General features: G+C 42.4%; 1 long non-coding RNA gene across 1 annotated transcript in view; it reads left to right on the forward strand.

Annotated features, from left to right (window-relative positions):
- The window catches only part of LOC138285037 (uncharacterized), a 203219-nt gene extending 179015 nt beyond the window's left edge, over nucleotides 1-24204 (forward strand). Inside the window, exon 2 of the long non-coding RNA XR_011201494.1 lies at nucleotides 22683-24204. This is a non-coding gene — a long non-coding RNA (uncharacterized lncRNA). The remainder of the gene's footprint in view (nucleotides 1-22682) is intronic.
- The last annotated feature ends 537 nt before the right edge of the window (nucleotides 24205-24741 follow it).

Here is a 24741-nt window from a genome sequence, read left to right on the forward strand (position 1 = left end):
CTCGGGAGTCGTAATAAGGAGAAATATCTTTGTTTCTCCTTAATTCTTTTTTTCGTTCTGTGTGTGCTGCAGAATGCAGCACACATAGAAAGGGGAAAAAGCCTGACAGAATTGTTTTTGTGCAGGAAGGTGTCCCTTCCTGCACAGAGACAATCCTGTCTGCGACGCAGGCATTCTTGCAACATGGTGCAAGGGTGCTTGCGTCGGTGCTAGGCAGCCCAATGGGCACCAGCGCAGGGGGAGAGGACAGGAATGCACATTATCTTGTAGGTATGGCTCATTCCTCTTCTTTACATGTGGTACAGGGGAGTGCCATAAAGTGACTTGCAGTGCTGCCCTGCACCACTTACCTTGTGATTGAGCCCCCATGTTTTTTACTTTGTATCGTGGGGCTTGTAGTTCTGGTCACTCATGTTGTACATTCCACTACACAAAGGTGGACCTGGACTTGTATTGCACTTCACACGTGTAATGGAGAAACATGATGGAGCAGGACTGAGCTGTGTAACCAGTAACTGAGCAGTGTGACTGACATTTCTGAGCCATTTAATGGGACATGATCCAGATTCCTGTCTTTTACCCTGCACACAACACAGTGGATTGTTGGAACATAGCTAATTGCACTGCACAACATGGCCTTTTTGCCCGCATTGCCCCTTTTTAATATTTATCCTGTGACTGTGATTGTTCCTCATGTGCTGCACTGTTGTGTCCTGGTACTCCAGCCAACCAACTTTTCTGGGATGACAGCTACTCCCACTCCTCCAAGGCATCCAGCTCCAAATGGAGCGCTGGGCTCCCTCCTCCAGTCTGCATTGCTGCTTTCGGGTTGTTGCCCACTTTCTGCTTTGTCCTGCACTTATAATCATGCCAGCGCTTCTTGCAGTCAGTGACAGTCCTCTTCACTTGTCCCACACTGTTGATCTTCTACACTACGGACTACTAAATGGCCTCTTTCTTCCCTAGTGGCAATTTTGACGTAACAAAGCTGATGTTGGTGCTCTTTAACCTCAGTGATCATTATGTAATTCTCCTCTTCACTGAAATTGCACTTCTTTTTCCCCTGAGAGTCTGTCTGGACATCCTGACTGGTGCTGGTGTTGTCCTTGCTTCTGCTGCCTGCTCCATAACTGCCTTCTGTAAAGTGTGCCATTTTTTTTTCAAATGAAGCATCATTTTTTAAACCTTTTTTTAATGCATTCCTCTCTCAAAAGTGATGCGGGGCTGATTAATGTCACTTTACGTGCCACAAGTCAGCCCTGCGTCTCTTTTGCAGCAAAAGCGTCAAATTTCCTTATGACATAGTGCACATTTTTTTACGCAGCCAGGATTCTTACACCATGGTGCGCTGTACAGTAAATACGACACATCTATGGCGTAGGATTCTGTCATACCGAAGCGCAAAAAATGTTGATGCATCACTGACGCAATGCTGCAATGCTTCATTTCTTGAAAAATATGCCACCCTGGAGTCCACTGACGAGAGTAGCCAACATTTCCAAGAACATTGTGAGAAATTGGGTTGTTGGTTGAATTTGGGGTGACCTGTGTTGAAGCAACAGCCACAATCTCGGTCAGTGTGAACCACAAAAGTCACTAAATTAGCCTGTGCTTAACCCTTTGGTAGCTTGACACAAATGCAGTTAGCTTAACTTGGAGGCAATGTGTAAAGAATTTATGCAGCACACAAACAATGGTAAAGTAAAAACAAAACACAAAAATCCCACACAATTTAGAAAAATATAGTACATTTCAATAAATTATTTGGCACCGAAACAACAAAAATGTAATCAGTCGGAGTTATGAATTTTAAAAGTCCAAAGTAAAAACTAGTGCATAAAAGATAAAAGCTCCAACCACAGGCATCTAGTAACATCAGACTGGGGATTTGATCTGGGTTCTGTCTACTCTCACGCTTCCAGTTTCTGACTTGCTCACAGAAATGACTAGCAGTACTCTTTTTCAACATATTAATATTTGTATTCCTGAATTGTTCACAACGCCTGTACTGATACCTGCGACTTTCACTGGCATCATATCACTTCTCATTCCATCTGTTGCATTCATTTCATTCCAAAATTTGAACTCACACTCACCCCAGAATTTCCAGATGGTGTAAAATCCGAAACTGAATGTATCAGATGAAATTTACGACCTGACCTCTCCGAATCAACTTCTACTTTATATTTTTCTTCTTAGCATCAAAACAGTCACTACAGTATTTGGCACACTTCAGTATCTCATCGATACTTAGTCTGCCAGAATATTACACTCTTCTGGATACTTGAGCTAGGATCTGGGCACAAACCCAAAACAAAAGCAGATACGAATTCAGTAACATCTTCTCTTGCCAGTTCTTCAATACCCACTGTTTTTACTATAAATTTGCTTAAGCCTTTCACACTATGCATGCAGTGACTCTTTTGGCTGTTGTCTGCCCCTCACTATTTTTTTGCCAATTTAGCTCTTTTTCCAGCACTTTCTGTTTCAAATAATCTATCACCTTCTTATATTTCTCCATAACTAGAGCAGCCAGAGCATCACTAGGCTGAACTCCTTACAGCTCCTGTTTGGCCATGCAACAGCCGCTTTGCATTCTGTCCACAGATCCTTAAAAAAAACAGTCTCAGGCAGTGTATTCATATCAATTCATAGCACTTTCCAAATAGTCACTAGTCTGTTGACCTCCATTTACCACTTATCCAGGTCCTCTCTCAGTTTTGGAAAACTTGTCATAAAAGAATAGAGGCCATCCCTAGACCAAGAAACATGCACAAAACCTGACAACTGTTTCCGTTTCAGATTCGTTTATGACCACACATGTTCTTTTTTGTATCAATCTTTTTGTTTTAGGGTTAGCCTTCTTCCTCTAGTCCTTTTACGCCCTCAAAACTCTCCATTCTTTGATGGACTCAATGAATTCCGTGATATGAGCCTGCAGAGTCAGTAGGCCCTTGTTTTCTATTTCTGCCTCACTCAATTCTGTTGTGTAGTTTTTGTGCAGACTCCTAGTTTTGTATAAATCAATGTCGTATTCTTCTGGTAAACCTTCAATCTTACTGTGTGCTTCATGTGCACACCTAGCTGCTTCTTTAATTCAATACCTCAATTCATTTGAATTATATATAAGCAACCTTCTTGTGTCAATTCTACTTTGTCAAATTTTTCCAAATTCAACTTTTAAATTATCAATATTAATTTCTTCATTCTCAGTTGGTGTAGTAGCAACAACTTCAATAAAAGGAACCACTGTATCAATAGCAGTTGCAAATCTACAAGGGCCAGATAAAGCTGACAATGGACCCTCAGGTGGAGCACTTGCAATACTGAGTGCTGTTATTTCTTGTTTACTCACGCCTGGTTTTTCCTGCACCTGTATCCGGTACTAATGGTGTCTCTCAATGGTCTGTGTAAGGAGGAATTCTAGAATCTAAGAGGTAATGTAGGAAATTATTCTCCTGACCTGAATCAATTTCTTCGTTTTTTTTTTTAATTTTCATATTTAGAACCATTAATATTTTTTTCAATTTTGCCTTTATCTGATTCCTTAGCTATCACAGGAAATACCCTCACACCTAGCATTGTATCTTTTTGCCACACCTTTTTCTGCATTCTTCTCTTGGATTCTAACCATTGGCTCACTGTATTTCTAACCAGCTTTTTCATTCCCCTCCTCTCCTTTTCTATGACCACTTGATCCTTTTCATTTAATGCCTCAAATTTTGAAGTTCTATGTTGCTTCGTTCTCTCACACATTAATCTCAGGAAACAAAGGGGCATATTTATACTCTGTTTGCGCCGGATTTGCGTCATTTTTTTTTTACGCAAATCCGACACTAACTTATTTATATTTTGACGCTAGATCCGTCTAGCGTCAAAATATTGGCGTTAAAGTCATTGTTTCATCGTGGAAACCTACCTTGCGTCAATGAGATGCATAGTATGCGTTCCCGGGCAAAAAATGACTCTACGGGCTTTGTGCCCTATTTATCCTCCTGTGCAAAAATCACGCATGGGAGGAGGAGGGCCTTAAATAATGGTGCTAAGCCTGTTTAGCGCTATTATTTAACGCCTGGGTCAGGGCAGGCGTTAGGCGACCTGTGGGCTCATTTCCATGGCCAGAGACCATGGAAGCAGTGCGCAGGTGCCCTTCCCTGCACCCATGGACTCCCGTACCCACCCCCACCTAGAGGACACCTCAGGATGGGGGGACCTATCCCAGGTAAGTCCAGGTAAGTTTTTTTTTTAAGTGCCATGGGGAGCTTAACTTGGGCCCCCTACATGGCGCTGTGCCCAATGGCCATGCCCAGGGGACTTTAGTCCCCTGGGCATGGCCATTGGGCAGGGGGGGCATGACTCCTGTCTTTACTAAGACAGGAGTCATGTCCATGGGGGTTGTGAGACAAAAAATGACAGTAGTCAGGTTAGAGTTTTTTTAAAAAATTTATGCTAACCTGACAAGCGCCATTCTTTCACGCACAACCTCCAGTCTTCCCTACGCATCCCCTACCTGGTTAGCGGCTTTTATTTTGATGCTAACTGGGCCTTAGCGCCGGCTAGCGTCATTCCATAAATATGATGCCCGGCTGGCTTCTAGGAATGGCAGTGGCTGGCGGTATACTTTTTGACGCAAACCTGCGTTAGCGCAGGTTTGCATTCAAAAGTATAAATCAAGACCAAAGTGTTCTAGTATTAAAAGTACCCTCTAAAAATTGAATGTCCTTGTCACTAGAAATTATCTCATGCCAATCTTTACCACACACACACATATATATATATACCCAGTGTTCATCATCATTTTAAATGCAGGACAACCTTTGGGAGGAATCTTCTCATCTTCCATAACAGATAAATTAGGGACCTAATGTTTTCTGGTACGACACCCATTATTCTTACTCAAATTAATCCCCAAACCTCACAAAATAAGCAAAAGTCAATCAGCCAATCTCAGCATGGCTATGGCAAAGCCAAGCTAATAACAGCAAAGCCTACAGCGGCATCCAATCAATGAAAGCGTGACATACAATGACATCTCACCAATCCCAACGTGACTTTCAGAGTTTATTAGCCAATTACAGCTGAACTTCTTCCTGAACAGAAATCAACACAATAACTTTAACCACCAAACACAAAAAAACGATAAAATTGTGTATGCTCCACATAAATAAGAGAGAAAGCAAGGAATTCGAGAAACCAAATCCAACAGAATGAATAGAACAGAACCTGTACTTTTGCAGCAATTGTCAGTCATAAATTCACACTAAAACAGATTCACATCGAGCAGTAGTCCACACTTGATGACTTCCCTTACTCCTGTGCACCAATGAAAAAACAAAAAACAATCCAAGTTAAACACATCCAACTTAAAAGTGTAAGATTGTTGGTAGTGCAGGAACCAAGGTATAAAATTGTGTGTGTGTGTGTGTACATCGCCTCACAAAAAGGTACCCTGCATACTATATGTTTTGAGATTTTGGAGTGCAATAAATCTGATTACCTTAATCAACAATGAACATGGAAAATCGGACAGCTTATTTGATGCATATAGAATTCAAATCATCAAAACACTAAGAAGAACACAGTAACGAACGCCAATTCCTTTACTCACAGACATGACAAAAACATCAAAATGATGATAATTCCCCCACCTAATGAATCACAAATCAATAATGAAGGAATAATGGCCCGACCACCGATAACTAAATTAGGCCCGTTGTTGCAATTGCAATATCTTCATATAAACACACAGATATAATAGTGATTTATGAATAGCTCAAATTTCCACTGACCATTCTTTTAACTTCTACTGCTTGCTTATGAAACTAAGTGTCAGGCACTATATAGATTAATCCTGGTTGGTTTGTGAGAAAACAGAATAATAGATACAAGTCTCTTCTTTTATAAATTATGTGAGACGTATCTTACTATGTCCTCTTTATAACAGTGATACCACTTGGCTTGTGCTTGTGTGACTTCAAGCATTGTTATGCAAGAAAGATCGAGCACTGTTCAGCAAGAAAGATCCTCCCAACCCGTGTGCCACTATCCAAATTATGGAAAGCAAACGTGTGTGTAGATTTGTGCATGGACTCAAATGTAAATTATGAATCAAGCTGTGAAGCAATAGAGTGTTATGTAAAATAGTAGTTGATGGACAATTCAAGATCATGTGCAAAGGTGAGAGCAGCGAATTAGGATGCTTTGCGGAATCTGTGAAGGTGTGTGACTGATCTGCGGTACAATGTGGTCCAGATTCGTGATGCCTACTTATGACGCTATGTATTGTGATCTCCTTTGCCCCCTTTAACTGCATTGCTCTGTTTTATGTGTGTGTAAGAGTAAGCTCTGTTAACAAGAGTGGGCTTTCTTGAACAGGTACCTATTATGTGTTACTATACGCCAGGGGTGTCCAATATTTCTTCTCTTTTTGTCTATCCACCATCTTAGGGGCATTAGGGGTTTTTACTTTTGCCACAGAAAATTAGAGGTACAGCATTTATTTCCATATACCAAGAGGTCTATTTAAAAACCTATCATCAGTGCCGGTGTGAAGTGGAGGCCTGGATAAGGTGCATCAGTGACTCACCAAACGTGTCAAACGCAAGCCCATTACACCCTAAAGCATCATGTAGCCTGCCGTACTGCTACAAAAACACAAGACAAGAAAAACCCTCCAAATTCACATAAACACAGGGCTCTTTTTAGTAGTGATTTTGATATAAGTGTAAAATTTCCTAGCTGTCATAACACAAGGTTTTAATTCTATAAAGGACATGGAGGCGAGGATTATGCTCATCTTTCTTTGCTTTCATTAGCACAACGGCCTTATACTAATACAAACTATATTTCCAATGAACCCGAAAGCAAAGAGGAAAAACGGTATAAACAATTAAAACATTGTTTTTTTAAACAGTCCAGTGTACTTAGTCCATGAACAATGTTTACGCCCCCTCTTTCTTTGCTTCTCAAGCAGCCACGAGGTAAGTGTTCTCTTGCTCCACTTTTTTAGGGTCGAGTGCTAAGCGCTCTGTCCCTGGTGTAATCTCTCTATGGGCTTTTAACCACGCCCATGAGTTTGGTTGGTTCGTGGCCTTGCCTTTTACAATTCGTTTCATTTCGTTAATGGAAGGCATGCACACGTCATGCCTTTTCCGGTGTTTAACCACCCTCTCGGTTGCCGGCAAACTACGGAAAACATTTGAGGCTCCATGTTTTCTTTTTGGTTTCTGGACTACTTTTTCTCTTTATTTCTCAGGCAGCACGATCTCGACCGTGTTACATGGCTAATTGCACTTTTGTTGGTAACATGGATAATTGCACTTTTGCAGATATGTTTCACTGCAAGCAAAATTTCGTTTCCTTTTGTATGCCTCCGTCACCTTTCATGGTGGCTGTGGGCTCACTTATGTGAAACTGTTTTACTTTTCAGTTTATGTGGCAAGAAAAGTCCAGTTAGGAGTTTAAAACGCAAATAGCTCTAACTCGAGCAAACACGAGACCCTTTGCATTGCAAATACTTGTTTTTTTAGAGATTAGTGAAGGCTGTGGGATTCTTTTATTGCTATGTGTGTTTGCCTAACACATTTGTCTGTAGCAGCTCCGGAGGAGCATGTTTCAGCACTCCTCACTTGGCATTTTTTCCTTTGATTGTTAGCGGGCTTCATGACTGCGATGGAGGTCGCCAGCCACTAGAGGGCACACGCATACCAAAGAGTTGCTTCTCCAGCTCCGCAAACATTTCATGCTGCCAAAAGAAGACGGGTAGATGGCATTGTGGAGCCTTGGCCTGTCCTGTGAGCCTTGCAACAGCATGGAGCATTGATGCCCATCACTGGGTCTGTAATTTAGGACTCTTGCCCTTGTTTAAGTGCATCAAAAGACTATAGACCAACAAACAAATGTTAAACATATATTTAAAAACTAATAAGTACATAGAATCTCCTTTTTTCAGGATAATCTAAAGCTCTATAACAACGGTGTAGTTATAGGCTGATGTTTAAGCTTACTTGGATATCTAGAGTTCCGGCGTGTCCTTCTGTCGCTTCAGAAAGGAAACCGAGCTCCCTGTTCTTCCCTCTTTTAAGCAACCAAACCACATGGTAATTACTATCTGTCTTCGGATTAAACAGGCCATTAATTATTTTTCAGATATTCTCTGTTCATTACATCAAAATTACATAAAGAAGGCCCCACTCTTTTATACGTATCCGTTATCTATCTTTCTTCGGATAAAACAGGTACTATGAAGTTGACAATATCCTTTTGCCATTCGAGAGTTGAGATGGTGGCAGTCTTTGCACTCTGTTTTATCTTTTTTATCTTTTTGCGTTTACACCTGCATGGGTGGCTAATTGCATGATTATGGTTTATAGGTTTTTAATGTGTGTGTCACTTAGAGGTGTTTTTATTTATTAGATGATTCCGTCTACTTTAGGATTTGCACGTTAGTTGGCTATATTATCTTTATCCTTGTTCTGGGAGCCATATATTTATGATTCTGTTTATGCCTAGGTTTTCCTGGAGGTCTATTAGTATAATTCTGCCCTGAAGAAGGTGGCGATTGAATTAGTATTGCGTCCACCAAAACGCATGTCAAATGTGCCATATTGTGCCAAATGGATTCTGGATTACCAGGAAGTAAAATTATGTAGTACTCATCTTCGAGTTGATAAATTACAGAGAGGCAGTGTAGGAGGCTGGACTGGCTTGTAGTGAGTACCAAGGGGTACTTGCACCTTGCACCAGGCCCAGTTATCCCTTATTAGTGTATAGGGTGTCTAGCAGCTTAGGCTGATAGATAATGGTAGCTTAGCAGAGCAGCTTAGGCTGAACTAGGAGACGTGTGAAGCTACTACAGTACCACTTAGTGTCATATGCACAATATCATAAGAAAACACAATACACAGTTATACTAAAAATAAAGGTACTTTATTTTTATGACAATATGCCAAAGTATCTTAGAGTGTACCCTCAGTGAGAGGATAGGAAATATACACAAGATATATGTACACAATACCAAAAATATGCAGTATAGTCTTAGAAAACAGTGCAAACAATGTATAGTTACAATAGGATGCAATGGGGACACATAGGGATAGGGGCAACACAAACCATATACTCCAAAAGTGGAATGCGAACCACGAATGGACCCCAAACCTATGTGACCTTGTAGAGGGTTGCTGGGACTATTAGAAAATAGTGAGGGTTAGAAAAATAGCCCACCCCAAGACCCTGAAAAGTGAGTGCAAAGTGCACTAAAGTTCCCCAAAGGACATAGAAGTCGTGAATGGGGAATTCTGCAGGAAAGACACAAACCAGCAATGCAACAACGATGGATTTCCAGTCGAGGGTACCTGTGGAACAAGGGGACCAAGTCCAAAAGTCACAAGCAAGTCGGAGATGGGCAGATGCCCAGGAAATGCCAACTGTGGGTGCAAAGAAGCTTCTACTGGACAGAAGAAGCTTAGGTTTCTGCAGGAACGACAAGGGCTAGAGACTTCCCCTTTGGAGACCGCCAACAAGCCTTGCTAGCTGCAAATCGTGCAGTAAGCGTTTTTGGATGCTGCTGTGGCCCAGGAGGGACCAGGATGTCGCAAAGTGTGTCAGGGGACAGAGGGGACCTCGAGCAAGACAAGGAGCCCTCTCAGCAGCAGGTAGCACCCGGAAAAGTGCCAGAAACAGGCACTACGAGGATGCGTGAAACAGTGCTCACCCGAAGTCGCACAAAGGAGTCCCACGTCGCCGGAGAACAACTTAGGAGGTCGTGCAATGCAGGTTAGAGTGCCGTGGACCCAGGCTTGGCTGTGCACAAAGGATTTCCGCCGGAAGTGCACAGAGGCCGGAGTAGCTGCAAAAGTCGCGGTTCCCAGCAATGCAGTCTGGCGTGGGGAGGCAAGGACTTACCTCCACCAAACTTGGACTGAAGAGTCACTGGACTGTGGGAGTCACTTGGACAGAGTCGCTGGATTCGAGGGACCTCGCTCGTCGTGCTGAGAGGAGACCCAAGGGACCGGTAATGCAGCTTTTTGGTGCCTGCGGTTGCAGGGGGAAGATTCCGTCGACCCACGGGAGATTTCTTCGGAGCTTCTAGTGCAGAGAGGAGGCAGACTACCCCCACAGCATGCACCACCAGGAAAACAGTCGAGAAGGCGGCAGGATCTGCGTTACAGAGTTGCAGTAGTCGTCTTTGCTACTAGGTTGCAGTTTTGCAGGCTTCCAGCGCGGTCAGCAGTCGATTCCTTGGTAGAAGGTGAAGAGAGAGATGCAGAGGAACTCGGATGAGCTCTTGCATTCGTTATCTAAGGAATCCCAAGAGACAGAGACCCTAAATAGCCAGAAAAGAGGGTTTGGCTACCTAGGAGAGAGGATAGGCTAGCAACACCTGAAGGAGCCTATCAGCAGGAGTCTGTGACGTCACCTGGTGGCACTGGCCACTAAGAACAGTCCAGTGTGCCAGCAGCACCTCTGTTTCCAAGATGGCAGAGGTCTGGAGCACACTGGAGGAGCTCTGGGCACCTCCCAGGGGAGGTACAGGTCAGGGGAGTGGTCACTCCCCTTTCCTTTGTCCAGTTTCGCGCCAGAGCAGGGCTAAGGGGTCCCTGAACCGGTGTAGACTGGCTTATGCAGAAATGGGCACCAAATGTGCCCATGAAAGCATTTCCAGAGGCTGGGGGAGGCTACTCCTCCCCTGCCTTCACACCATTTTCCAAAGGGAGAGGGTGTAACACCCTCTCTCAGAGGAAGTCCTTTGTTCTGCCATCCTGGGCCAGGCCTGGCTGGACCCCAGGAGGGCAGATGCCTGTCTGAGGGGTTGGCAGCAGCAGCAGCTGCAGTGAAACCCCGGGAAAGGCAGTTTGGCAGTACCAGGGTCTGTGCTACAGACCACTGGGATCATGGGATTGTGCCAACTATGCCAGGATGGTATAGAGGGGGCAATTCCATGATCATAGACATATTACATGGCCATATTCGGAGTTACCATTGTGAAGCTACATATAGGTAGTGACCTATATGTAGTGCACGCGTGTAATGGTGTCCCCGCACTCACAAAGTCCGGGGAATTGGCCCTGAACAATGTGGGGGCACCTTGGCTAGTGCCAGGGTGCCCACACACTAAGTAACTTAGCACCCAACCTTTACCAGGTAAAGGTTAGACATATAGGTGACTTATAAGTTACTTAAGTGCAGTGTAAAATGGCTGTGAAATAACTTGGACGTTATTTCACTCAGGCTGCAGTGGCAGGTCTGTGTAAGAATTGTCAGAGCTCCCTATGGGTGGCAAAAGAAATGCTGCAGCCCATAGGGATCTCCTGGAACCCCAATACCCTGGGTACCTCAGTACCATATACTAGGGAATTATAAGGGTGTTCCAGTAAGCCAATGTAAATTGGTAAAATTGGTCACTAGCCTGTTAGTGACAATTTGAAAGAAATGAGAGAGCATAACCACTGAGGTTCTGATTAGCAGAGCCTCAGTGAGACAGTTAGTCATGACACAGGGAACACATACAGGCACACTTATGAGCACTGGGGCCCTGGATGACAGGGTCCCAGTGACACATACAACTAAAACAACATATATACAGTGAAAAATGGGGGTAACATGCCAGGCAAGATGGTACTTTCCTACAGGCAGGAAATTACCATTGGCCATCCGGACTTAATTAAGATATGGTGCTGAAATTGGACTGTCAACATTGTTTGGCCACATAAAAGGATATAGAAAGATAAACCAGCATTCTATGTACATGTTTGATTTCAACATGACCGGCTCAACCTTTAAAGCCTTATTATTAGATTATTATTTTTTTATGTTTAACATCGGTCATGAACAATTGACCCAGTGTTTGATACAGTTATTTATCTCGGCTATGTAGAATTGCATATTCTGCTTCGTATTCCTTTATATTTGTCTATCTATTTAGATAACAGCTGTCTGTTTTCTACACTATTGGATAGTGCTATGGTTGATTGTTGTGTTGTATGAATGACCGTATGAGAGTAGATTCTTTAATTTTGGACCTCTAACAATTTTGTTTAAAATATATTATTTATCATTTTTTTTTCCTGTTTTGAAGAAGTTGCAAAACATTGATATATTTGATATGATAAAAAATAAATGTATATTTCTACATTTATATTCAACATGTATTGGTTGGTTTCCAGAATAAGCTCTATTAATTAGAAAATGAGGTATATGTACTCATGTTAATTAATTTTGGAGAGACATTTTTCTGACATCTGGTTTGCATTTCCCTGGGTGATCTCTCCTCATTTTTTCCAGGGACCCTTGAGTTAGTTTACCTGCCCATGCTGAAGCCATGTTTACAATCTTCTTCCACAAGCTTGTTTTTTTTGTAATCAACAGGCCTGTAAATCTTATCTTGTCACATCACATTTGCAGGCCAAATTTGATGCTGTGCCTGCTACAGGTGGCCAATTAACATTTGATTCAGAATTACAATGGTCAGGACAGCCTGTGCAACACTGTGGAAGAGGAGAAGGAGCTGCTGCATCCTTTAAAGTTCTGTGGAGCAGCATCAGCTGGCCTCAACAGTTACAAAAGTGGAAGTTTGGAAAAACATACATTTGCCCTCCGCCATTGGCCCTGGGTTGAATGCACACCTTCGGAGATGGATATTTCCTTCTCCAGCTGGACAAAACATTTGTCTTTCATTCGTGGGTCATGATGCTATAGCATAGGTAGCAGGGCGAAGACATACAAAAGGTTAGCTTGTTTTATTACTTATTATATCACTTAAATTAAATGTATTTAAAATATTTTAACTTCAACACATATAATAAACCAAATTCTTACATTTTTATTATAAAATTATTGGATAGTATATATGTGCATATGTTTCTGACTGTATTTACAAGTACAGTATAACACACTTATCTGCAATGGAAAGTCCCATGAGGTAAACAATGAAAATATACCTGCGACAAAATACATCCTATTTACTTACCTGTGATGTAAAGTCCCGGTCTTTGTACTTACCTGTGATGTAACATCCTATGAGTAAAACACTGCGTAGTAATGGAAACATACCACAGAATAGCATGTGGCAAAATCAGCTCAAAATTAGTTCTAAATGTATCGATTCAGTTGTCTTTCAATTTGATAACAATTTATCAGTAATCCCTGCTTAAATGTCAAACCACTGAAATCTACCTAAAACTGAAATTCGACCTGGCAGATCATTTATTTTATTTACCTATCTTGTAGATCTCTATTAACAACATTTGATAATACTCAAATTAGTTATTTCAATGGGAAATTGGTACTATGCTAGATGCGTTCACTATGCACCGAATGGCCTGCTGATGACAATAGGTAACTTTAACACAAGTCTTTAGGATGCACCCTTAACTTGCCAACCATACGTTATACAGTAAAACCATATTTCTTTAGTACATTGGTTCATTCTCATCGACTGCTTGGTCTACAACAAAGTTGTATTGGTTCAAGGGATAGAGTTACATCATATTAGCAAGTAAGGAGCTGTTATTACTTAGCCACTGCACAGCCAACATGTTTCACTCAGTAAACCAGGTTTCTCAAGGCCTTTAGTATCATTGTGAACTAATGTTTTCGACCCTTCATTCTGTCTTTAGAACATTTAATCATTCTGACCAACAAAAAATAAATCAACTTTTCATTTGCCAAGCCCCTAACTTTACTAGTCTGTGCCATCCATTCAGATGGGTTTCAGTTTTGTTGGTCAAAATGGCTAAATATTCTCTCAAGGGAAATTGAACACCACTTTACAACATCCTTCCCTGCCATGATCCTTGATATGCATTTCGAGTCTAGCCTGAAGCATATGGCATTTATAACCTCGCAGCCTACTGGATTTAAGTTCCATAGGATATTTTAGTGAGCCTTAGAGGCAGGGGTGATTATCAATACTAAACCATGTCTGGTTTACAAACTACGCTGTGGCATGGATGGAAATATTTGTGTTCACCTTCCCAGTTCATGCGTTCATGTGCTAGAGATGCCAGAAGGACAACTTTTGAGAAACAGCCTGAAAGAAAAACATAAGTGATGTTTCTCATTTGCCATTCTTGTAGAGGAGCTTGTCCTTCGGAAAGGTGCACTCTCATACTTATTCTACCGAGCCAATTGAGTACAGTGAAATCTAATATCAATGTGTCTAAACATGGATCTGATCACAAACAGTGTTGCCTCATAATATTGCTTTTTGTCAATTTAAAAAGAAAAAAGAACTTTAAAGCAGTGGCAAAACATAAAAAAATATTTATTTTCTTAGATTAAACAGCCTAAGACGTCAGGAGTTAATGGTTCACCTTTTTCCTTTTATTTTTCTTTTTTTTCTTTTTTTGGCCTGGTGTAGATCTATATCTGTATATTAAGCCTAGGACTGATTAGGTTGTTCTTATACTGAAAAATGTTTGGCGATATTTGAGTCTAGCTGTATCACTCCCAGATCTTTTGATTGTTTGTTACCATGCTGTGAACTGAGCAAATCTTCGTCCCAAAGGACCATTTAATCTGAAATCATCCCTTAGTCTAAGCCATACTTGAGCAGTATGGGCATCTGCTTGGCCTACTATATGGCCTGGAACTGGTCACAGAGTATTCCTTTTTCTGATGGCTAATTCTAGCAGGAGATTCCTTATCTTTACAGTATCCCCAGGTGTCAGACTGGATCCAGAGATTGTTATGTAGCACTGCTCCTGAATGCCAATAGATGGCATCGTGCTGCTCTGTAGTGACTGCATACCATCTTGTATTGACAGCTCAGATCTCATATAAGTGCTACCTCTGCATACTTACACTAGTGTTTTTGTTTCTGCACCATCTCACATGGATATGGAGCTTCTATCCCAACCCTTGTCAGGATTCCAGCAAATTTGTGCTAGGGAACGATGTCCTTAATAAAAACTGGTTTCAGGCCTTGCTAAGCCTGCATTAAGCAGATGTGGATAGCAGACCCACACGAGGTAGTTCTCTCATGCTTAGGCTCCAGACACAAATGCAACATCGCTCAAGTGTGCCCTCATGCACCTGAAGGCAATCCAGAACCGGAAGGTGAAGTTCTGTTGCTGAACACAAGAAGAGTTTATATTCAAATCACAGATCCTACTCATGCAGCAAATGGCAACTCCGATCTCAGTCCCATGCTATTAACTGCGTGAGGTGTAATTCACACCTTAAGTCTTCCAGTAAGTCAAAATTTAAGTCTAAGTATAAGAATGTCAAGTTTCAAACCCAGCTCTCCCCATGCTGCTGCATCACTCTTGCTCCTGTCTTTTCCTTGCTTATCCCCTGTTTTTTGGGTGCTTTCTTATTGCTTTTTCCTTGTTTTTACTAGTTTCTTCTCGCCTTTTCCCTGTTTTTTTGACTGCCTTCTCCTTGCTTTTCCTTTGTTTTCACTGCCTTCTCCTTGCTCTACCCTCATTTTCACTACTTTCTTCTTGCCTTTTCATCCCTTTTTTGTGCCTTCTCCTTGCTTTTTCCTTTTCACTGCTTTCTCCTTGCTCTTCCCTCGTTTTCACTGCTTTCTCCTTGCTTTTTCCCCTGTTTTATGAGTGCCTTCTCCTTGCTTTCCCTCATTTTCACCGCTTTATCCTTGCTTTTCCTCTTTTTTTGCTGTGCCTTCTCCTTGCTCTTCCCTCGTGTTCAGTGCTTTCTCCTCGCCTTTTCCCCTTTTTTTGAGTGCCTTCTCCTTGTTCTTCACTTGCTTTTTCCCCTGTTTTTTGGGTGCCTTCTCCTTGCTTTTTCCTTGTTTTCACTGCTTTCTCTTTGTTTTTTCCCCTGTTTTTTTGGGTGCTTTCTCCTTGTGTTTAGGTCGCAGCATACCAGGCAGCAGAGCTTCCTGGTTTGCTAAAAACATCTGGGAGACATTCAGATAGTTGGCCTAGGAATGCATTCTGCCTGTTGCTTGCCATTGGTTTTGTGGCTTGTAAATCACAATTTCTTGCTTTCCTTTTGCTGGCCATCTTGAGTTTGGTCCTTCACTTGCCAAAACCTTATTCACAGAATCCACCCAAGTGCCCCCTTTCTGTAAACAGGCCTGTAAAGCTTGTTCTCTCTCTCATCATATTTGCTGTGCATTCAAAGACCTAGGTCAAATGCCAGGTGCTGTCTTCCAAGGCTGCGTGTTTACTTTTCTTTCTCTGACTTTGGAGTGAGTGGATTTATGTGACAAACTTGCTGGATAGTGGGGGAACGAAAGAGTGTATTTCCAGCACACAATAACATTTAAACAAATTGTGTAAGTATGTCGGAATATATCAGAATTATGAACTCATAAATGAAGCAAATTTTTTGTTATATCGGAAGCGTGTTGGAAACAGATACTTTGATATGATCAAAATGAATCATTAAACTAGATGATGCAATTTCCACACTTTATAGTTTTATTAGAAACACTGTTTCTGTGCATATGTAATTTTTATTTCAATTGAAAATGTGTTGTCTGTAATGGAAGTGTACTAACACACCATGAATACCCCACTCTACACCACTCCACTCTACTCTGCATCAATCCACACACCTGCATTCTACTCTGCACCAATCCACTCTACGCCACTGCACTCTATGCCACTTCGCACTATGCCTCTCTGCTCAACCTTGTACCATCCATTCTATGCCACAGCACTCTTCGCCACTCTACTCTACACTCTGCACTTTTTGCCACTGCACTCTACAGCACTCCAGTCTAGGCCGCACCAATCTACTCTGCACAACTGTACGCCGCTACACTCTACAACACACTGCAGCTCTGCACTCTGTGCCATTACATGCTATGCTAGTACACTTTACTCTGTAACACTCAACTCTATGCCCCTGCATTCTATGCTAATCCACTGTACACCACTCTAATCTACTCTGCACCACTGCGCTCTTTGCCACTGTACTCTATATCACTTTGTCCTTACACTCCATGCCACTCTATGCAATTGCACTCTACTCTGTGCCACTGCACTGTCACTCCACTCTGCGCCATACTACTCTTAACCACTACACCACGCCAGTGCACTCTGTCACTGCACTCTACGCTGCTGCACTGTACACCACTCTACTCTTCTACACTGCACCCTGACTGCTCTACAACCCTGCAGTTTCTGACACTGAACTCTACACCACTCTATTCTGCACTACTCTACTCTGTAAACTGCTCCTCTTAAAGCCACTGCACTCTGTGCCACTGTATGACACTATACTCTATTCTGCACCACTCTATACCACTCTACTCTCTACCAGTCTACACCACCACACTCTATGCCACTCACCTCTGCACTCTGCACCACCACACTCTACTGCGCCACTTTCCCCTGCGCCACTCCCCTTTGCGTCACTCTCCTGCATTCCACTCTCCATGCCACTCCACTCTGCGCCATTCCACTCTGACTCTGCACTGTACACTGCTGAATTCAATGCCATTGCACTCTACCCCATTATACTCTGCAATACTTCATGCCATTGCACTGTACGCCAGTCCACCCTACTCTATGCTACTCCAGTGTATGCCACTTTACTTGACTTCACACTATGCCACTCCAGTAAACAACACTTTCTGCCACTCCACTCTACTCTCTGCCATTCCACTCTACTCTCTGCCATTCCAATTTGACACTCCACACCACTAACTTTTAGCCATGCTGGTGTGCAACATTGCTACACACATTGGCAAAGCCAATAACTCTTGCACAGGCGAGGCCTATTGACCTTGCCAATGCTTGTTCTACTAGCAGACCTCATTCATACAAAAAAGCCTATTCTCCAAAGCCATCGCCAGGGAGAGGTTTTGGAGATAGGGTACCCCTTTCAATGTAAGTAATTGTAATGTCTGTTTGATTATGAGCTCAACTGCAGACCCATATACATTTCTCCATTTTAAAGGATTGCTTGTGGAAGCAGTTGATACTATGATTTAGCAGCTCCCTCTCGGTGACAGCAATAGTGGCTTCCGCAAAAGGTGGGGAGCCAGCATGGACCGTGGGGGCCTTCAGGCTCCCTCCCCCCCCCCCAGGTTTCCAACAGTGACACTGGGTGCCCTGGTGGGCACCCAGTATACATTGCCAGGCCGCGGGGTTGGGGTCCCCGGGGCCGAGTTCGACCCTGGGGAGAGGAGCCACGAGGCCAACCCCACTGCGCAAGGCCGAAGGCTGGGCGCAGTGCAGGGTTGGGTGGTTGTAGGGGTTGGCGACAGGGACTGGCCGCAGGTCAGACCCTGCGGCCAACATCTGCTGCAGATGGCCAGTTGGTTATAGGGGTTGGCTGTAGGGGCCCTGCGGACAACTGACAAACCCCACTGCACACGGCTGAGTGGTTATAGGGATGGCCTGCAGGGAATGGCGGCAGAGGTGGTTGGATTAACGTATAGTAATTAAAAACACTATACGTTAAAAAATATATATACAGAAATTCACTGAAAAAAACAAAGGTTATAGGGTGCGCTCACATTTTAAACATACTAAGCCATAGAAATTCACCAGTTATAGTTAGTTATCTCAAGTAACTATAACTCGTGCCGTAAGGTAAATATAAAAATAGTCCAGACATAATTGCCTTAAAGATAAAGTCCAACCAAGGTATAAATATCCTGTTGGTTAATATTTATGTCAGGGGCCTCCAGGGAGGAAGGGTTTCTCCGACCCTCCTCCTGTTGGATGACATTCTATCAGGAACAACGACCGATGGCCACAAGATTGTGATGGGGGATTTTAATACATGTTTTGAGCCTTTGGGTACTGAGGACGGCCCGCTCACCGAGGATGAGGATCTATCCTGGGGTATTCCCCAACTCGAGATACCTCCGATTGCTAAGCGGTCGAGCTCAGCCACCTATATCAAGGGGCTATGCCTGGATATGGGTCTAAGAGCTGTTAATGGAAGGGTCAAGTCAGATAGGAAGGGCAGGCACACGTTCAACAACGGCAGACACAGTAGTCGTATCGACTATATTTTGGTCGATGTAAGGCAGTGGTTTGCAGTTGTTGATATGCTAGTCACGGAACGCCCAGAGAGCGACCATGACCCGCTGGTTTTGACCTTAAGGGATTCCAGCTTTCAGAGGTCTGAGGGCAGTGGTCCTAATATTACAGATAAAGAGGTCATTGTGAGCAATGATATGCGCAGGGTACATTGGCCCAAAATAGCTGTGGACGCTGGGGCCCGCAGGGCAATAAGAACCTTAGTGTCTAGTTCTGTGGAGCTTTTAAACAATTGTGGCTCACAGGACGAGATTAACAGCGAACTTATACGTACCCATTCTGACTTGTTTCAGGAACTTAAAAAGCTGTTCATCAAATTTATCCCTAAACAACCCAGGACCAAGAAATACTCATCCATTACCTGGTTTGATAAAGAGTGTAGCAAGACAAAAAGAGCTCTCTTTGAGGCTATTAAAAACAAAAATCATAGCCAGATTAGATCTTGTAGAAAACTCTATAATGAGGCAAAACGCAAAGCAAAACAAAAGTGGGACGAGGAACGCAGGCTTATGCTGTCAGAAGCCTGTGATAAACGCAATATGCAACAGTTTTGGTACGTCATAAAATGGGGTATCTCGCAGGACGCCCACTATAGCCCAGCATCTGTCTCTAATCATCAGTGGGTAAAAAATTTTGAGGATCAGTTTAAGTGTCATACAGTTGAAGTGACTATACCCTACTGTCTTGAGCCCGTCGAGCCGTTAATATTCTCAGTTACTGAAGTTATCAATTGCCTGCAAAACATTCCCAAAGGGAGGGCCGCTGGCCCTGATGGTATTCCAGCTGACATTTTTTTGGAAGACCAGGACCTGTGGGTACCTTATATACTCCACCTGGTGAATGCAGTTGCAGCAGGCGCTAAAATTCCTGACTCATGGTATGGGGCAGAAATCCTTCCTATACACAAGAAAGGTGATCGCTCAGTACCCTCAAATTACCGGCCCATCAGCCTTATTGATGCGATCCAAAAAATCATAGCGCGCCTCATTTTAGGGAGGATATAGGAATGGATAACAGACTCAGATATTTTGACTCCGTTGCAGGCGGGTTTTAGACCTCATGTAAGCACCTTTGATCAAGCCTTTCGTTTTGCCCTTTTATATTGGAAAACAGTTTTTTTGGGTAAGGGCAAGTTGTATGCAGCTTTTGTGGATCTAAGATCTGCATTCGATTTGGTCCCTAGGTCTAAATTATGGGATTGCATACTGGAACTGGGAATGCCCAGGGCTCTAGTGCGACTCTTAATGAATCTTCATGCACACACTTATGCCCAAGTCCGTTGGGGTAAGCCTGGCGAGGTTACGGACAGGTTCCATGTTTTGAAAGGTGTTAGACAAGGATGTGTCCTGGCTCCCACTTTGTTTTCCCTGTTTATTAACGGGGTTACCAAATATTTTGCAACACATCCCACGGATGCTCCCCAGATAGCGGGAATGAAAGTACCATTGCTCATGTTCGCGGATGATACCTTGTTATTATCAAAGACAAGGCAAGGGCTCCAGCAGGCCCTACTCAGATTTGAGTTATTTTGTGACGAGCATGAGCTAGAAGTAAATGTTTCTAAAACAAAATTCATGGTACTAAGAGGTCGAACACAAACTGTGGCAAGGGTTAAAATGGGTGGTGCTTTTTTGGAGCAAACTAATGTATTTACATATCTGGGTGTGCATTTTAGTGATAATTTTAGTTGGAAACCCCAGATCGATATCCAAGCACTTAAACATGTTCAACTAGGTGGTGCCCTTCTTAGGGAATATAAAAGATCATTTACCCGCCCGATGTCCCCACTCATGGAAATCTATGGGTCAAAAATTCTTCCCTCAGTCTTGTACGGGGCAGAGCTTTGGGGTTATAGCAATCTGGACCGACTGATGCTGGCCCAAAATAGATTTACAAGAGGGGCGGTTGGTCTTCCGAGGTCATCCCCACGTATCCCGCTCCTTTATGACCTTGGGCTCCAACCGGTGGAAGATCAAGCCAGATTTCGGCCCTTGGCCTTCTGGCGGAGGTTGTGGTCTACCCCAGAGCTGTTATTATATGCGAAAGCATGCCTCGAGGTAAGGGACACCCTAGGATCCGATAAGATTGGTTGGTTTAAGGGTGTTAGAACCACCCTTTGTGCCATGGGTCTAGGTGCCCTTTGGCACAACCCAGACTCAGCTACTTTTCCTTCAAAAAAAGAGCTGAAACAACTATATTGGGAATGGGTGGTAGGCATAAGACACTCATCCCTTATAGGTAGTTCCCTTACAACAACCTTTGTACACGTGAAAGATGTTTCTGCAATTGAAAAATACTGGGATGTTATTACAAAACCTCTGGACCGCAAATTATATCACCAAGTTAGAGTGGGCTCAATACCTTTAAGGTGTTTAACCTCAACCTGGGGCACTGGAGGCCCAGATAAATGCCCATTGTGTACTGAAATGCGGGAAAATGTGAGCCATTTGTTCTTTGTCTGTCCATTATATGCTGCCCCAAGGAAGAAGTGGTTGGTACCTCTATGCAAAAGTCTGGGCACACAATCGGCCGAGACTGCTTGTAGGATCCTTAAAACAGATCTTTCACCTACTATAGCACTAGGGGTGGCCAAATTCCTGGGGTGGGCATGGATAATTCGTTCTGAACTACTAAAATAGCTATATGTTTTAGATAAGTAAATTATCTCGAACTTCAGAACTGAGTTTTTAAAGTAATGTTCTTCTTTTTTTTTATTTATATGTTATAATATTTAACAAATGAAGCATTAGATAGATTTAATACGTTCTTAGTAGCTTTTATGAAATATTGTATTTAGTATTTTAATCGTTAGCACCGATAATTTTATAAGTATTATGACGTGTAGCATGTCTTTTATGATGAAATATCGAATAAAGACTTCATTGACTTGACTTGGTAAATATAACCTGCCCCCTTGCCATGCACTGCTAATTACCCCACAAACTACGGCATTCATGACATCTTTGATAAAATCATTAATGATATCAATGTAATGTTTGCGGTAAAAAAAAAAAAAATTAAAAAAACTGTGCCTGGCGGGGGCACGAGTTATAGTTACCTTAGGAAATAAGTTCTAGTTACTTGAGATAACTCTAACTGTAACTCCTGAATTTCTATGGTTTGGTACGTTCAAAATCTGAGCCTAACTATAACCTCCCCATAACCTTTGGTTTTTTAAGTGTAGAAAGATAGATAGATAGATAGATAGATAGATAGATAGATAGATAGATAGATAGATAGATATCAAAGTGTTCCCTCGCTCGATATTTCTAACTATGAACTTCTCTCCAAAATGCTATGGAGCAAACCTCGTTTGCCCTGATTTAGAAGATTGCTAAAATCGTTTTTATTCAATCTGTAATCAGTAAAATGAAAATAGCTATGATATTGACCATTATTTTAAGTATTTCAGTGCCAAGAACCTATTTGTGCTCTGTAAATGCCAAATGGCATAAAATAAAGGTGGCTTCAGTTCTAATTACCCGGATAACTACTGAGTATGTGAACCACTACCCCTGAAACCAGGAAGAATGTGCTATGCTAGAATTCCCTTTTTATAAATTCGGAGCACTATCTAATATGGTGGAAGATTCTTCAATGGGCATGTTCTTTATGGGTCACGCCTATAAAATAACTGCGAAACCTCTCTTAACAAGCCTTGAAATGCAAAGCATCACAAGCAGTGTAACCTTGTCTGATCCTATCTCCCTACAGGTGGAGGAACGTTTGGCCAAAAGAGACTTCGAGGGAGCCAAGAATGCCTCTAAAGTGGCAAGAAATCTAAACATAATTTGCTTGCTTTGTGGGCTGGCGGGCTACTCTGCCCTTATTTACTACATTGTGCAGTCATCTCAAGAACTGAGCTCTACTAGTGCCCCCTATATCGTCGGCTGAAGGCAACACCATCAATGAAGAAAGAGAATCCCATCACCGTGGATACCTCTCTTTTTACTTCCATCTGTTGTCGCTTGCTTTCGTCCACTGCTAATTTATGTATTATACTACAATATCACGTGCAGAATGTAGACCTGCAACAATATTGAGTGCAATTTACTACTATGCAATTTACTATTAAAGGTTCGCAACTCCACATCTCTGTACATATACAAAACCTATGCCGTAAAGGTTTTCCCACTTTGTGTGTGTGCTGTACAGCATAAGTACATATGCAAAGTGAGAAAACCGGAACGCCCATGCAGCAACCATAGAACGCTTCCTTGATGCAAGAGAAGGCTAGGTAACGCTTTGAGCAACTTTGTGATACTTTGGGTTACTATTCAACGCAAATCACAAGTTGTGTTGGACAGTAAATCCCACCACGCCAGATAAATGTTGGAAAAGTAACATATACCTAATGCAAAGCGTTTGTGAATCGAGGCCTTGGACTTGAAGGCTTTTCGGTTGACCCCTCCAGTTGCAATGTCGAAATCTGAATTAGTTCAGGGTCAGGGTGTGCAATATCTTGCTTTTTGCGAAGTGTTTCCACTTGTAGAAATAAACAAAATATAATTGGTAATCATTCTGAGAGTCGGTAATTCTTAGGAGATTTTACGTTCAGTATGTAAAATGGAATAGAACCGAAATGACTGTGTAGCACCTTATATGACTGTGTATTTGTGTATAGCTCCCTACTAGAGACATCTTAGGGGAAGCTTTTTTAGACTTCCAGCAAAAAACATCATGCCATGTTATTATCTGATGTGGATCATGCCCACTTAAGACTGGGTTGGACCAAGCATAAACATGTTTCACATTTCTTTTCTACCAGGCCACTCAGTTCTTTCATGGTTAAGTCAACACTGTTTAAATATGCCTAGTGTTAAAATATGAAAATCTGCATCCGATTACACCAAAGCGTCTGTGAATGATAGTATGCATACATCTGTAAAGAATTGTGCAATTAATATGTGTTTACAAATAAGTCATTTGGTTCAACAGCTGTGCTTTACAGTGGCTAGCTTTTGGATTCATCAACAGCAACAAATCCTGAAAAACAATAATAATCACAACAATGAAGAGTTTATTTTCTAGAGCTCCCCATTTCAATTACATACGGTCGACTGACGTCATACCTGTACTTTGGCTAAATATATTTTCTTATGAATACAATTAAGAACAGAATGACCATGTCACAATTAGAGAAAGAGGGAAACTATAGGTGCCCACCTGATGAAATCCATAATAACAATTTGTATCTCAAATCGTGTTTCTTCATTAAATGGAAAACATAGCAAAACGTTCACATGTCGTTATTTCAGCCCACCTTCATTGCATATTGTGCATATTTAGTGCATGCAAGTAACTACATCTATAGCTGGAAATGCCTGCGTTTCAAGATGGCTTTTCAGACAATGCAAAAGACCTCCCTGACCAGGGAGTCAACATGGAAGGGTGCTAAAGGCGACGTGACAGAATGTAGTGGTTGAGCCATGGAAAAATGCTTTGAAGCAGGTTTTTATGATTTTTATATTTCGATTTCTAAGTTTTAAATCACAGAGGTTTGAAACCTTCCGATCTTGTGAGAGAAATTAAGGGGCTTGTTACTACTGGAAGGTCACTTTTAGTGACAGTGCGGCTGCGCTCTGCGCAAGACCATATTTATAAGGCCATGTAAAGCCCCCCCCCACTGCCTGGCTTTTCATTACCTTGTAAATATGAGCTGAGGCAACGCAGCACAAGTCCCTGCTTTGCACCCACTGTGAGAGGAATGCGTGGCATGGGCGTTATAGTGGATGTTCCCACATAACACCCATGGCATTTGACACATTCCCAG

This window comes from Pleurodeles waltl, chromosome 3_1 (genome assembly GCF_031143425.1).
Source record: "Pleurodeles waltl isolate 20211129_DDA chromosome 3_1, aPleWal1.hap1.20221129, whole genome shotgun sequence".
NCBI lineage: Eukaryota > Metazoa > Chordata > Amphibia > Caudata > Salamandridae > Pleurodeles > Pleurodeles waltl.